Genomic DNA, 16,782 nt, shown 5'->3' with positions numbered 1-16,782 from the left:
ATGGAATAGAATGGAGAACTCGGAACTGGGCCCACAAACGTACGGCCAATTAATTTTTGACAATGCATGAAAGAGTATCCGATGAAAAAAGGACTGCCTCTTTGGCAGGTGGTGCTGGGAGAACTGTATAGCAACATGCAGAAGTATGAAACTAGACCAGTCTCTTACACCATACACAAAAATAAGATCAAAATGGCTGAAGGACCTGAATGTGAGACAGGAAACCATCAAAACCCTCGAGGAGAAAGTAGGGAAAAACCTCCTAGACCTCCACCACAGCAAGCTCCTACTTGACACATCCTCGAAGGCAAGGGAAATGAAAGCAAAACTGAACCCTTGGGACTTCATCAAGATAAAAAGCTTCTGCAAGGCAAAGGAAACAATCAAGAAAACTAATAGGCAACTGACAGAATGGGAAAAGATAGTTCCAAATGACATATCAGATAAAGGGCTAATATCGAAAATGTACAAGGAACTCACCAAACTTCACAATCACAAAACAAATAATCCAGTGAAGAAATGGGCAGAAGATATGAACAGACACTTCTCCAAAGAGGACATCCAGATGGCCTACAGACACATAAAACGATGCTCAACATCACTCATCAGGGAAACACAAATCAAAACCACACTGAGATACCACCTCACTCCAGTCAGAGTGGCTAAAATGAACAAATCAAGAGACTATAGATGCTGGCGAGGGTGTGGAGAGACAGGCACCCTCCTACACTGTTGGTGGGAATGTAATCTGGTGCAAGCCTCTCTGGAAAACAGTGTGGAGGTTCCTCAAAAAACTATCAATAGAACTCCCCTATGACCCAGCAATAGCACTTCTAGGGATTTAACCAAGGGATACAGAAGTGCTGATTCATAGGGGCACATGTACCCCAATGTTCATAGCAGCACTGTCAACAATAGCCACATCATGGAAAGTGCCTAAATGTCCATCCCCTGGTGAATGGATCAAGAAGATGTGGCATATATATACAATGGAGTATTACATGTCAGTGAGAAAGAATGAAATCTGGCCATTTGTAGGAAAGTCGAATGACCTCAGGGGTGTCATGCTAAGAGAAATAAGTCAGGCAGAGAAGAATAGATACCATATGTTTGCATTCATAGGACTAACAGGGGAACAGGAGAAACCTAATGTAGGACCAGGGGGAGGGAAAAGGGAAGGAGAGTTGGGGAGAGATAGGGACTCAAAACCTGAGAGAGTATTGAATGCTAAAAACGAACTGAGGATGAAGGAGAAGGGGGATGGGGGGAAAAGAGGTGGTGGTGATGGAGGAGGGCCCTTGTGGGGGAGAGCACTGGATGTTATATGGAAACCAGTTTGACAATAAACTAAAAAAAATTAAAAGAAAACAAAAAACCCAAAAATACTCTGGTAATACATACTATGGAATGCTACTCTGCAAAAAACCAAAACAAAACATGAAAACAAGGGGTAGGGAAGGAAAAAACTGTTGGTATAGAAAACAACTTGGATGAATCTCCAGGGTTATTGCATTGCCAGAAAAAGCCAATTTCAAAAGGTTACATACTGTATGATGCAATGTACATAACAACATTCTTAAAATGACAAAGTTACTGAGATGGAGAACAGGGTAGTGGTTGTTAGGAGTCAGAAAAGGGGAGCAGGAGAAATGGCTGTGACTACAAAATGGTAGCACAAGAGATCCTTGTATTGCTGGAACTGTTCTGTAACTTGATTTTGGTGGTGATCACAAGAACCTACACATGCAATAAAATTACATAGAGCTAATTACAAGCAAACATACACAAATGAACAAGTAAAACCAATGATATCTGAATAAGATAAATGTATTATATATTGTATTATAGTACCACATATAATAAATGTATATTATATATAATATAGTATTATACTATAATGTTGCAAGATATATTTGGGGGAAACAGTAAAATTTACACATGATCTTACTATATTAATTCTTACAACTGCATATTAATCCATAGTTATCTCAAAATAAAAGTATAAAAAAGACTATTAATGTATATCTTCTACAATCGGCATAACCCAATATAAGCTGCCACTATATAGTAAAGCCTCTTGTGTACCTGGGCATCCTCATATTTTACAATAAACAAAGGTCAATTTTTTAAGTGTTTTCTTGGGATCCTGGATTTAAACTTTTGCTACTATTTATAATCATTTTTGCAGAGAGGGCAGTTTCCCACTTCTAACACCCAAGATCTGTCTAAAGAAGGCTGTAAACTGTAAGACTATTCACAAATCAACAGATACAGAAGTGCCTTCATAAAATCTGAGATGTACAGTCAGCCGGACCCGAGTTTGTATTCTTACTCTGCAACCTTACCAACTTCGTGATAATGGCCAAGTCATTGAACTTCATTATACCTAGTAGTGATGAGGCTGAAATAAAAAGGGATCAGTGGGAAAATGTAGAGGATCTTAGACTACAAGTATATTTCTTCTACTGTCCCTTATACATACACCTAACAGTTCCCATTCATGAAAATATGATGTAATCATGTGAACATAAAAAATGAAAAAATATTCTGGGGACCTCAGACTATTTAAGAGAAGTACAATTTTTTAATGTTTTTACTTATATTTGAGAGAGAGCACAAGAGAGAGAGGTGCAGAGAAGGGGAGACAGAGGATCAGAAGCAGGTTCTATGCTGAGAGCAGTGAGCCTGATGCAAGGCTTGAACTCATCAACAGGGAGATCATAACCTGAACAGAAGTCAGATGCTCAAACAACTGAGCCACCCAGGTGCCCCAGGGAATTACAATTTTTTAATAAAAGTACCACGTCAGTATCCTGGTTATGATATTGTACTATAGCTATGCAGGATGTAATCATTGGAAGAAACTGGGTGGAAGATGAATGGGATTTCTCTGTACTATTTGTGCAATTTATATAAATCTGTAATTATTTCAACATAAAAAATATTTTTAAAAGGAAGTAAATGTGTAGTGGTTCTGAAACTTTAATAATCACCTCTTAAAACTAAAAATTTTATTACTTTCCTCTTAATACTTTGAAATTTTAGTTTATAAATGCTCAGAGTTGAGTGGGACCTTAAAAATTATCCAAATTAGCTAATACAGAGATCTCTTGCACAATTTCCCTAACATATTTGAATACACCCACTGACAGGAAACTCATTCCTTGCCAATGAAGCCTATTAATTTTTTCATTTTAATTTAAATTCATGTTAATTAACATATAGTGTATTGGCTTAGTGAGTTAGGGGGCTGTATCTATTTAAAAGCAGATCTAATACTTCAACAACTTTTCATTATACTGACCCGAAATCTGCCTCCTTTGAATTTTCACCTTTGGTTAATATTTTCCATACTCCTTATACCCAACGTAGTAAGAAAGCATTTTGGGTGGACATTTTTAGAATATTAAAATAAAAAATCCTCCATGTCATCTAGGAAATAAGATCATAGCTGATACCTTTCTCTTTCATCCTTAGAGACAGATGTTTGCTATCATTTCCGATGGAAACATCAGACCAATAATCAGCATAATTTAATAAATTCAACAACATATACTGATAATAAAGGGAAATTATAAGACTGTGCCTTAAATTTTCATAATACCTTTTCTCTGAACAGTAATAACAAAGTTGGTGTCAATGCTTCTCCTGTCTTAGAAGCAAGAAACTTCTCAGAAACACCTTGCTTTTATTTTAACTGTGTCATTTGGAAGGGCAATTTCCAAATTTGTGCTTTTTGTTACCCTTTGCGTTATGAAAAGGTAAGAGGGAAAAAGGATTTCTTAAAACACCATCCAGGTGTAAAGAATTAGCACTCCTTTGGATTTTATGGAAATGTACATGTGAAATCCTCACTAATGCTAATGTGAGTTCTGAAACCGTGAAAATAAATCTTCCATATCAAGAAAAAAATGCTATCTAGAGGACTTCAATGGACATATTATATTAACTCCTGAGATTCTTAATTAATTTTTCCATTTAATCACTTCCCTGTTCCCTCTACTGCCCCCACAGCAGAAAAAAAATGTATTTTTCATTATGAAAATCAATGCAGCTCTCTCTCTTCTTGACCAAGCTCAGCATGGGAACTACAAGCATGGCATGACCATTTAAAACCTTCTTTCACAGCCAAATCCTCTGCTCTCTTAGATTCCCGTGTGACAGCAAGGGTTTTTGTCCCCTGGAGCACTAAGCACTCATAAAAATTCTTTCTTAGTGATTATTATTATTTTCCATTTGGTAAGTGGCAATATTGTCTATTTAGGCGAACAGGTCTCATCCCGTGTCCTCCCCCCAAGAGTTCATGAAATATGTGTGTGTGTGTGTGTGTGTGTGTGTGTGTGTGTGTGTGTGTGTGGTTTTCCTAGGAAGATAGTTGAATTAATCATATTCTTTGGCTCCTGGTACATTACATCAATTGATCACTATTTTATTTATTTGTTTACTTATTTACTTATTTATTCCCTTTAATCTGCATTTCCATCCCCTAACTCCATACCCAAGAATTTTAATGTGATACAATTAATATTTAAAAAATGTTTTCAAAATATGTGTACTGTTGTGTACATATATTTCCTCCATTTGTGTTGAGGTCTTCCATGACCACCCTATTTAAAATCACAACCTTGTACTATATATGTTCTCCGCATTTCTTCCTACTAGTCTTTGCTCCTCTCTTCAGGATTGAGGTCCTGAATCCAGACTACATCAGTGGGCTCCCTCACTATTCTGTCCAGTGAAAGACAAGAAGATCTGAGAGAGGAGAGTCTGGATATTTTTGCAGAATCATCTAAGGGTGGCTAATTTCCTTGATCTAAAATTACAGTCTTTGTCAGAAGACTTCTCCATATAATTCTCAGTCTCTCCTTATTCTGATGACTTCTCCATCCTTTTGACCCTTCAAGTATGAGGGGTAATAACTGAATTATACAATACACTATCCTTTGATTTATCTCTATTTTGCCTACATCTTTGTAAATAGTCCCTTTAGGAAATACTCTTCAAAGTATCCATTCTGCGTCTTACATCTCTTTCCTGCCAAGACATTGATTTAATCAAATTGATTTCTCCTACAACTCTCCCTATTCCTCTTTCCTGCCTTATTTTTACCTATAAGCACTCAGCCTATCTAACCTACTATATATTTTACCTTTTTGTCTTGTTTATTGTCTGCCCTTCTCAACCAAAATGTCAGGGCAGGGATTTTCATCTGTTTTACTCACCTTGAACATGCTAGGGACTTATAAATATTTGTTGAATAATTGAAAAAATGCATTAATATAGAAGTAGGCAAGGGCCAGATCACGCAAGACCTCACAGGCAATAGTTAGGAGTTTGCATTTTGTTCTGTGTTCCATGGTAAGCCATTTATGAAGAATTTTGTGTAAGACAGGAATAGGATCTAAGTTTTACCATCACTATAAGTACTGTGGGGATTGTATGTGGACAAGAATGGAAGTTTAAGAGATCAGTTAAGTGTCCCTTGCAGCAGTCCAAGGGAGAGCCTAGAGTAAGATAATGGTACCAGTAGCGGTAGAAAGGAGAGAAGTGATATATGAAGGAGCCTCTTGCTGGAGCATTCTCAAGCTATAAGCCATAAAAAATTTAATGTGTATTTATTTTTGAGAAAGAGAGAGGGAGACAGAGCGTGAGTTGGGGAAGGTCAGAGATAGAGAGGGAGACACAGAATCTGAAGCAGGCTCCAGGCTCTGGGCTGTCAGCACAGAGCCTGACATGGGGCTCGAACTCATGGACTGTGAGATCATGACCTGAGCTGAAGTTGGACGATTAACCAACTGAGCTACCCAGGCACCCCAAGCTATAGGTCATAAATGGAACTTATTCAGTAGTCTGAGTTGATTTGGTTTGGCTGATGATGTCCTCAGGACCCCCAAGCAATGATCTCAGCAGGGTTTGTCCAGCTTTGTAATGTTCTACACATATTTTCTGGATCTTAGCAATTCAAAACATGTGGGAAAATACCCATTTGGAATCCCACTAGACATGGGATTTTCATAAGGGCAAAAACCGATACATTCCTTATATTAAAAACTGAGATGTTTTGAAAACATCATAAGGACTTCTGAATAATGTGATTTTAAAATAAGAATGTGGGCATTTAAAAACAAAATAATACACTATAGAAACCATTAATCCAAACTGTAATCTATTGCCGATGCTGTGCAGCCAAAAGATTAGTCTTTTTTTCTCTCCAAAAAATGCTAGCAGATAATATGCTTCAAAAAAAGTGACTTAACATGTAGACAAATTCCAACTTGTTAGCAATTATATGTCAATGTTTCTGAAATAGAATTAAAGGTTAAAAAATGATGAGTCCTTCTCTTGTCACGGTGGATATTTAGAACATTTCCCTCTGGAGATTCCTCAGTATATTACCCATCAGAGAAAAATGGAATTTTACCTCACTTATTATGGCAGGCAGGTTCAAAGGGCTTTTAGGAGACTGTAAAGACATGAAGTCCCAATTATTCATGGATTAAATTATTTTTCTAATAGCAATTATAATTCCTAGCATTTTGGCATTTGAAATAGAAATATTACACCATATTATTCTTGGGGTCTTTAGAGTAGTAGGATGACAACCCAGCACAGAAATTCTGACCAAATGATAAATATTCATGGGGTCCCTACAGATGATGCCAAACCCCAGCAAAGACTAAATTAAGTTGAGACCAAATCTACCCTTGGGGATATTTCTTACACTTTGAATTCAATGGGATTTTTGGGAAAAAACGTTACTCTTAGGAATTAATACTTAAAATAGCACTCTTAGGCCCATAAGAGGGTTAAAAGAAGTCTGTAAGGGAGGTGTATATAACTCCTACTTTAAACAATTAGAGAATACCACTAAAGCCAACATAGTGATTCCCAAATGCTTCCTTGTGAACTCATGCCAGTCCATGAGTATTTTTTAAGTAGTTTATTGTCAAATTGGTTTCCATACAACACTCAGTGCTCTTCCCCACAAGTGCCCTCCTCCATCACCACCACTTCTTTTCGCCCCTCCCCCTTCAACCTTCAGTTCGTTTTCAGCATTCAATAGTCTCTCAAGTTTTGCGTCCCTCTCTCTCCCCAACTCTCTTTCCTCTTCCCCTCCCCCTGGTCCTCCATTAGGTTTCTCCTGTCCTCCAGTTAGAACTATGAGTGCAAACATATGGTATCTGTCCTTCTCTGCCTGAACTTTTATGCTTGGCATGACACCCTCAAGGTCCATTCACTTTCCTACAAATGGCCATATTTCATTCTTTCTCATTGCCATGTAATACCCCTTTGTGTATATATATATATATACCACAACTTCTTGATCCACTCATCAGGTGATGGACATTTAGGCTCTTTCCATGATTTGGCTATTGTTGACAGCGCTGCTATAAACATTGGGATACATGTGTTTCTATGCATCAGCACTTCTGTATCCCTTGGGTAAATCCCTAGCAGAGCTATTGCTGGGTCATAAGGGAGTTCTATAGATAGTTTTTGAGGACCCTCCACACTGTTTTCCAGAGTGATACCACCAGTTTACATTGCCACTAACAGTGTAGGAAGGTGCCCATCTCCCCACACTCTCGCCAGCATCTATAGTCTCTTGATTTGTTCATTTTAGCCACTCTGACCGGTGTGAGGTGGTATCCCAGTGTGGTTTTGATTTGTGTTTCCCTGATAATGAGGGATGTTCAGCATTGTTTCATGTGCCTGTAGGACACCTGGATGTCCACTTTGGAGAAGTGTCTGTCCATGTCTTCTGCCCATTTCCTCACTGGGTTATTTGATTTGTGGGTGTGGAGTTTGGTGAGTTCCTTGTAGATTTTAGATACTAGCCCTTTATCTGATATGTCATTTGCAACTATCTTTTCCCATTCTGTCGGTTGCCTATTAGTTTTCTTGACTGTTTCCTCTGCAGTGCAGAAGCTTTTTATCTTGATGAAGTCCCAAGAGTTTATTTTTGCTTTTATTTCCCTTGCCTTTGGCAATGTGTCGAGTAGAAAATTGCTGCAGTTGAGGTCAAGGAGGTTTTTTCCTACTTTCTCCTCGAGGGTTTTGATGGTTTCCTGTCTCACTTTCAGGTCCTTCAGCCATTTTGAGTTAATTTTTGTGCATGGTGTATCAAAGTGGTCTAGTTTCATTCTTCTGCATGTTGCTGTGCAGTTCTCCCAGCACAACCTGCTAAGGAGGCAGACTTTTTTCAATAAAATACTCTTTCCTGCATTGTCAAAAATTAATTGGCCATACGTTTGTGGGTCCAGTTCTGGGTTCTCCATTCTATTCCATTGGTCTATGTGTCTGTTTTTGTGCCAATACCATACTGTCTTGATGATGACAGCTTTGTAGTAGCGGGTAAAGTCTGGGATTGTGATGCCTCCCGTTTTGGTTTTCTTCTTTAATATGACTTTGGCTATTCGGGGTTTTTTTGGTTCCATATGACTTTGAGGATAGTTTGTTCTAGCTTTGAGAATGTTGGTGCAATTTTGATGGGAATTGCATTGAATGTATAGATTGCTTTGAGTAGTAATGACATTTTCACAATATTTATTCTTCTGACCCATAAACAAGGAATGTTTTTCCATTTCTTTGTGTCTTCTTCAATCTCTTTCATAAGGTTTCTATAGTTTTCATCATATAGGTCTTTTACATCCTTGGTTAGGTTTACTCCTAGGTATTTTATGGTTTTTCGTGCTACTGTGAATGGGATCAGTTTCTTGATTTCTCTTTCCGATGTTTCATTTTTGTTGTATAGGAATGCAACTGATTTCTGTACATTGGTTCTGTACCCTGCAACTTACCTGAATTCATTAATCAGTTATAGAAGGCTTCTGGTGGAGTCTCCTGGGTTTTCCATGTAGAGTATCGTGTCATCTGCAAAAAGTGAAAGTTTGACTTCTTTGCCAATTCTGAAGCCTTTTATTTCCTTTTGTTGTCTGATTGCTGATGCTAGGACTTCCAGCACTATGTTAAACAACAGTGGTGAGAGTGGGCACCCCTGTCTTGTTCCTGATCTCAGGGGGAAAGCTCAGTTTTTCCCATTGAGGATGATATTAGCAATGGGCTTTTCATAATCTGCCTTTATAATGTTTAAGTAAGTTTTCTCTATTCCGACTTTCTCAAGGGTTTTTTTAAGAAAGGGCACTGTATTTTGTCAAATGCTTCTTCTGCATCTATCGACAGCACCATATTGTTTTTATCCTTTCTTTTGCTAATGTAAAGGATCACATTAATGGATTTGAGAATATTGAACCAACCCTGTAACCCAGGAATGAATCCCATTTGATCATGATGGATGATTCTTTTTCTATGCTGTTGAATCGATTTGCTAGTATCTTGTTGAGTATTTTTGCATTTGTATTCATTAAGGATATTTGTCTGTAGTTCTCTTTTTTCTCTGGGTCTCTGTTTGGTTTGGGTATCAAGGTGATGCTGACTTTGTAGAATGAGTTTGGAAGTTTTCCTTCTATTTCTATTCTTTGGAAGAGTTTGAGAAGAATGGGTATTAGCTCTGCTTTAAATGTCTGGTAGAATTCGCCTGGGAAGCCATCTGGCCCTGGGCTTTTATTCTTTGGGAGGTTTTTGATAATGAATTCGATTTCTTCACTGGTTATAGGTCTATTCATGTTTTTATTTCTTCCTGCTTGAATTTTGGCAGAGCATGTACATTTAGGAATTTGTCCATTTCTTGTAGGTTTTCCAGGTTGTTGGCTTATGATTTTCCTAGTAATCTCTGAAGATTGCTTGTATTTCTAAAGGGTTGGTTGTAATAGATCCTTTTTCATTCATGAGTTTTTCTATTTGGGTGTTCTCTCTTTTCTTTCTGAGGAGCCTGGCTGGAGGTTTATCAATTTTATTTATTTTTTCAAAGAACCAACTCTTGGTTTCATTGATCTGCTCAACTTTTTTTTTATTCTATCTTGTTTATTTCTGCCCTGATCTTTATTATTTCTTTTCTTCTGCTGCATTTGGGGTTCTCTTGCTAGTTCTAGTAGGTGCTCTGTTAAATTTTGAATTTGCGCTTTTTCTTGTTTGTTGAGATTGGCCTGGATTGCAATATACTTTCCTTTTAGGACTGCCTTGGCTGTGTCCCAGAGATTTTGGATAGTTGTATTTTCATTTTTGTTGGTTTCCATATATTTTTAAATTTCTTCTCTAATTGCCTGATTAGCCCAATCATTCTTTAGTAGGGTGGTTTTTAACCTCCACATTTTTGGAGGTTTTCCAGACTTTTTCCTGTGGTTAATTTCAAGTTTCATAGCATTGTGATCTGAAAGTGTGCATGGTATGATCTCTGTTCATTTATACTTATGGAGGGCTGCTTTATGCCCCATTATGTGATCTATCTTGGAGAATGTGCCATGTGCATTTGAGAAGGTGAATTTCCTAACTTCAGGATGCAGAGTTCTAAATATATCTATCAATTCCATCTGTTCCAATGTGTCCTTCATGTCCATTGTTTCTTTAGTGATTTTTCTGTCTCGTTGATCTATCCATTGCTGTCAATGGAGTATGAAAGTCCCCTGCATGTAGCACATTCTTATCAATAAGATTGTTTCTGTCTGTGATTGTTTTATGTATTTGGGTGCTTCCACATTTGGCACCCAGATATTTATAATTGTTATCACTTCCTGATGGAGAGATCCTGTAATTATTATATAATGTCCTTCTTCATCTCTTGTTACTGCCTTTATTTAAAGTCCAGTTTGTCTGATAGAAGTATGGCTACTCCAGCATTCTTTTGGCTTCCAGTTGCATGATAGATATTTCTCCATCCCTTTACTTTCAACCTGAAGTTATCTTCAGGTCGAAAATGAGTCTCTTGAAGACAGCAAATAAATGGATTTTGTTTTTTTATCCATTCTACTACCCTGTATCATTCAGTTTGGGTATTCAGTCCATTTACATTCAGTGTTATTATTGAAAAATGTGGGTTTAGATTCATTGAGTTCTCCCTAGAATTCATGTTTATAGTCATGTCTCTGGCACCTTGTATTCTTTGCAACATTTTCCTCATAGAGTCCCTCTTAGGATTTCTTGTAGGGCTGTTTTGGTGGTCATCAATTCTCTCCATTTTTCTTTCTTTGGGAACACTTTTATTTCCACTTCTATTTTAAATGACAGGCTTCCTGGATAAAGGATTCTTGGCTGCATGTTTTTTCTGTTCATCACAGTGAAGATTTCCTGCCATTCTTTCCTGGCCTGCTGTGTTTCATTAGATAGGTCTGTAACCACTCTGATAGGTTTCCCTTTGTACGTGAGGGCCCTTTTATCCCTAACTGTTTTCAGAATTCTCTCTTTATCTTTATATTTTGCCAGTTTGACTATGATATGTCGTGCCGAAGGTCGATTCAAATTACATCTTAAGGGGGTTCTTTGTGCCTCTTGAATTGGAATGTCTATTTCTTTTCCCAGATTTGGGAAATTCTCAGTTACAATTCAGTCTAGTATCCCTTCAGGCCCTTTCTGTCTTCCTCTTCAGGAATTCCTATGATACGGATGTTGTTCCATTTGATTGTATCACTCAGGTCTAGAATTCTCCTTTCCTGCTCTTGGATCAATTTCACTTTTTTTTCAGCTTCCTCTTTTTCTATAACTATATCTTCTAATTCACCTCTACCTCGTCAATCCTTGAGGTGGCTGCCTCCATTTTGTTATTCACCTCATTAATAGTCTTTTTAACTCATCACAAATATTTTCAATGTGCCTAGTCATTGTCTCAGTTGCTTCTTTGATGCTTTTTTCAACCCCAGTGATTAATTTTATGACAAGTTTTTAAATTCTTGATCCGTTATGTTGTCTAGATCTGCCTTGAGCTATTCTGTGGCTGTGACTTCTTCCTGGAGGTTCTTCAGGGGAGTGTTCCTTCAGTTTGTTTTTGTTTTTGTTTTTGTTTTTTTGCTAGTTTTCTGTCTCTTGTCAGCTTTAAAAAGCTCGTTGTGCACTGTGCACCTGTTAATATTGCTCTGTTAAAGGAGGCTTATTGACTGTCCAGGGCCTGTCGTTTCAGGAAATATTCTTTTAATGGTATCTCTCAGTTTCTCTTGTTGTGCATTTGAATATTTTATTTCCCTACTCAGCGATATTTGGGACTCGATGTCATGCACACTTTGGCTTGTTTCTTGGGGTTCCCTAAGAAGGAATACAGACAGACAAACACAAAGGGAACAGAAGCACACAAACGCACAGAGAAATCAAACAAACTATAAGGGAGAAAGGAAAGAAAGAAAATGGAGAAGAAAGAGATGAAAATAAGAGAAGAAAAAAATAATAAAGGGTGTCAGAGACAACAAAAGGCAATGGGCAGTCTAAAAGTGTATGACCAGTTGAGGGGAGAGATAAGGATGAGATACAGGAGAATATTTCTGGATTGCAAGAAAGAGAAGAAAAGAAGGAGAAAGTAGAAAAGATAATGAGGAGTAAAAATTAAAAAATAATTAAGAAAAAAATATGTAATAACAATGTAAAATTGGTACAAAAAAAAGGAAAAGAGAGAAAAAAAGAAAAAAAAGCAGTAGCTCCCCCTTGCGGATAGGCATGGTTTGGTGTGGTAGGTCTCTGGGGCTGCTCTCAGGCTCCCCCTTGGTGGCTGCAGAGAGTAGAATGGAGGCTCGCCAAGCTCTGCTGGAACTAGGCACTGTAGGCCACTCTAATGAGTCTGATCTCCTTGTGCCACAGCTGAGCCAAGTTGTATTTTCCAGGCCCGCCTCGGTTCAAAGTCCTAGTCCATGCACTTTTATGCTACCACCGATGAGATATACTTGCTTTGGTGGCTGCCACCAACTCCCTGCTGGGATGCATAGGGGTGGGGACTCTTTTTTCCCTGTTGGCAGTTGGGATTCCGGATTTGTGTGGCCAATGCTGGGGGTGAGATGCGCCGTGGAAATGAGGTGTGTGCTCCCGCTCCCATAGCCGAGATCGGAGTGAGTGTCCCTGGGGCCGCCGCCACGGCCGCCAACTCCCTGCTGGGATGGCACAGGGCTGGAAGCTGTTCTTTCCCTTGTGCCACCTGGATTCAGGATTCGTGCTGCCTAGCAGTTAGTTATATATGGAGTGAGAGTTTCTCTCTCCGAGTGCTGTTAAACATTCTTTAGTACCAGAGTACCAAAGACAGTATTATGAACATGTTCAGTTTCTCTGTCTCTTCCCTTTGTCTCTCGGCTCCGTGTGCTTGCCCCATGTTGGGCTGGGGTTCCCACCTCCCCTGCCCATCTCGGGCTGGCCCGATTTCCAATCTCCCAAATTCACACTCACTTAGATATCTTTGAGGTTGTCTTCTTTCTGGAGTCCGTATTTTCTCCTTCTGCTCTTGCAAATGGGAGTAATTTCCTTCTCAGTTCATAGATGAGGCAGACAAAGTTTACAGAGCTCCCTTCCTCTCCACCATCTTGTCTCCTCCCTCAAAATGTCTCCAGTCCTTGATGATTTAACTTGACCATGGTGAAATGAGAAAAACATTGACAATGTATGCTTTTCTTTTTTTTTTCTTTTTTTTTTCCCATAATATTTTATTGTCAAATTGTTTTCCATACAACACCCAGTGCTCTTCCCCTCAAGTGCCCACCACCATCACCACCACCTGTCTTCCCCCCTCCCCCCTCCCCCCCAACCCTCAGTTCATTCTCAGCTTTCAATAGTCTCTCATGATTTGTGTCCCTCTCTCTCCCCAAATCTCTTTCCCCCTAACAAGTGGATGGACCTTGAGGGTGTCTTGCTAAACGAAATAAGTCAGGCAAAGATGGACAGATACCATGTATGCACTCATAGGTATAACAGGAGAAATCTAACAGAGGACTATAGGGAAGGGAAATTATCCTTTTTTAAAATAACAATTTTTCATAACATGATAAAATATACAGGTGGTAGGTGAATTTTTTTAATGTCTTTATGTGGCCTGATAAAATGTTGGTAGCTCTATGTCAGTCTATCCATTTGGTGTGGGAGTTGAGAGGTAATTTGTGAAATTGAAATTTTGTTATTACTATCTTAAATGATTTTTCAAATTCAAAAAATATTGAATGGTCCAGGCTCAGAAAATATATCCTACTCTCCTTTCTAGGTGTTTTCACAGTATGTTATCTGGATAAGTATTATGGCATTGATAACCTTTGCCCTCCCTCTATCTTTTATTAACATGAGGTGAAAAGGAAGATTCGACATTCTCCCTAACTCTTCCAGTGTGGCTCTGTAGCTGGTCTTGCCTGTGTCCTGGCCATGAATGCAACTCAAAGCTCCGAGTGTGAAGGAAAAGTGGCTACCCAAGAATATAGGCAAACAACAATGCAAGGCTATCCGATAATTCCATTGTTGGGCAGCCCCAGTGGCTAGAAATTATTTCTATATATTGAGCTCAAATATCCCATCCTGTAATTTTCATCTATTGGCTTTAGCTATGTACACCAGGGCAACACAGATTAGGGCTAATCCTTCTCTTGCATCAGAGGATGAGTTTATCTACCTTTCTCAAAGTATTTTTTTCCTCAAGGTGCCATCACTGCTTCTCAGGACATAATTTTTAAACTTCTCTGAATTTTGAGATTAGCCTTTTTCAAGGAAGTCTTAAAATCCTTTTCATGCCCGGATCTGAACCCAGGTGAAGTCTGGCCAATTCCTAATCATCCACTGCCTCCTTTTATATAGACACTTGCATAAATTTTTTTCTTGATTATAAATATTTTTTTCTGAACACATCAGCTATGTTGGGCTCATAATATATATATGTATATATACACACACACATAATATATATATATATATACACACACACATCTGGAATCATTACAATAATCTATTCATTTGTTCATTATTTCAGGAAATACTATACGACTTCCTATATGCATGGCACCAAGGGAGTGCATTAGTCAGAGTTCTCCAGAGAAACAGAAAATTTTTATATAAAAGGAATTTTATTATGAAGAATTGGCTCACATAGCTAGAGTCTGGAGAGTTTCATGATCTGCCTTTCTGCAAGCTGGAGACCCAGAGAACCCAGTAATGTAATTCAGTCCAAGTCTAGAGGTTGGGGAGCCAAAGGTTAAAGTCCTAGTTCAAGTACAGAAGAAGATTTGTCCCAGATCAAGCAATGAGGCATAAAACAGGGAGAATTCATTTTTCTTCCATCGTTTTATTCTACTTAGTCCCTATATGAAAATCTTCCACCCACACTGGTGAGGGCCATCTATTTTAATGAGTCCATCAAGTCAAATATTAATCTCATCCAGAAACACTTTCACAGACACAGGAAGAAATAATGTTTAACCAGCTATCTGGATAACTCTCAATCAAGTCAAGTTGATGCATAAGTTTAAGTATCATGAGGGGTATGTGAATATAGAATACTCCCTGCTCTCAGCCTTAAAAAACAATTCAGGAATGGGAAAAATCATGGGGCACCTGGGTGGCTCAGTCGGTTAAGTGTCCGACTTCACCTCAGGTCATGATCTCATGGTTCGTGGGTTCAAGCCCTGCATCAGGCTCTGTGCTGACAGCTCAGATCCTGGAGCCTTCTTCAGATTCTGTGTCTCCCTCTCTCTGTGCCCCTCACTCATTCACACTCTTTCTCCCTCTAAATAATAAATAAACATTAAAAAAATAAATGGGAAACATCAAAAAACATAATAACAAAATAACTAATATATATAATACTACTGCTAGCTACATAATATTATTGGCCAAGGATGTGCCAAATTCTATATACATTTTAAAGTTTCTAATCCTCATAATCTTATAAGGGAGATGCTATTATTGTCATCTCGATTTTTCAGATTAGGAAACTAAGACATGAATAGTTTAAACAAATTGCTCCAAATCATACTACTATTACACGGCAGAACTGGCACCAAACCCTGATGGTCTGACTCCAGAGCTCAAGCTATTATATATTGTGCTATAATGCAGAATACAAGTGTATAAAACATATTGTTAAATTTAAAAATCTGCTTAAATGCCAATAAGTACAATAAAAGAATAACATTTAGGGATATTTTGCAGGGTGGGGACAATGGCTGTGGAGAAGGTTGTGGATATGCTTGGAGAGTAGTTGGTCAGAGAATTCTTCTTAGAATTAATCAGTTTTGTGCCAGACCTTGAATGAAACAGTTGATTGTCAGACTTACTATTCCTAAACTTAGTCATTTTAATACAGAAAGAACTTAATAGGATTTCAAACGATTATCCCAAGATGAGGTTGTCTGGTTTTTGGCCTCACATATAAATTTGAAGCACTCTGGCATATGCATTCTACAGCGAGACATAATTAAAAGGAAGTAAGAGCTGATTTACAAGACTTTATGAAATGGACCATAAACTTCAGAAATTGACTATAGCTGTTGCAGATGTAGTTAATCTTGTAGGATTGAAGAGTGAGTTAGCTATGCAGAAGAAATGAAATCAATGCATCTTGGAAAAGATCCTGGGGTAAGAATGATGAGAAAGTGTTTTGGGAAGGGGCATAAAGTAAATTCCTTACAATAGCAAATTCAGCAAGCATTAATCACTTCCAAATGCTATTTGCAAATATCAGTGAAATCATTAGGGTTTTTTTCCCTTTAAAGATGATTCACTTAAAATTCATAAAGCTTGTTTAGTTTTATCATCATTTTGATGCCCTTTAATTCACTTTATATTTTTAATCACTAAATGGCATCACTCTTACTTTCTATCTTCTACTTTCAAATTTCTTTACTTCATATGGAAATTTCTTTAAAGAAAACAAAATGGGAATGACTGTTATCTTCAAAATACAGTTCGATTGATTTCAGAACCATTATTCTTCTATAAGTA

The sequence above is a fragment of the Suricata suricatta genome, chromosome X (assembly GCF_006229205.1).
Source record: "Suricata suricatta isolate VVHF042 chromosome X, meerkat_22Aug2017_6uvM2_HiC, whole genome shotgun sequence".
In the NCBI taxonomy this organism is placed as follows: domain Eukaryota; kingdom Metazoa; phylum Chordata; class Mammalia; order Carnivora; family Herpestidae; genus Suricata; species Suricata suricatta.
Note: the sequence above shows the minus strand (reverse complement) of the source record.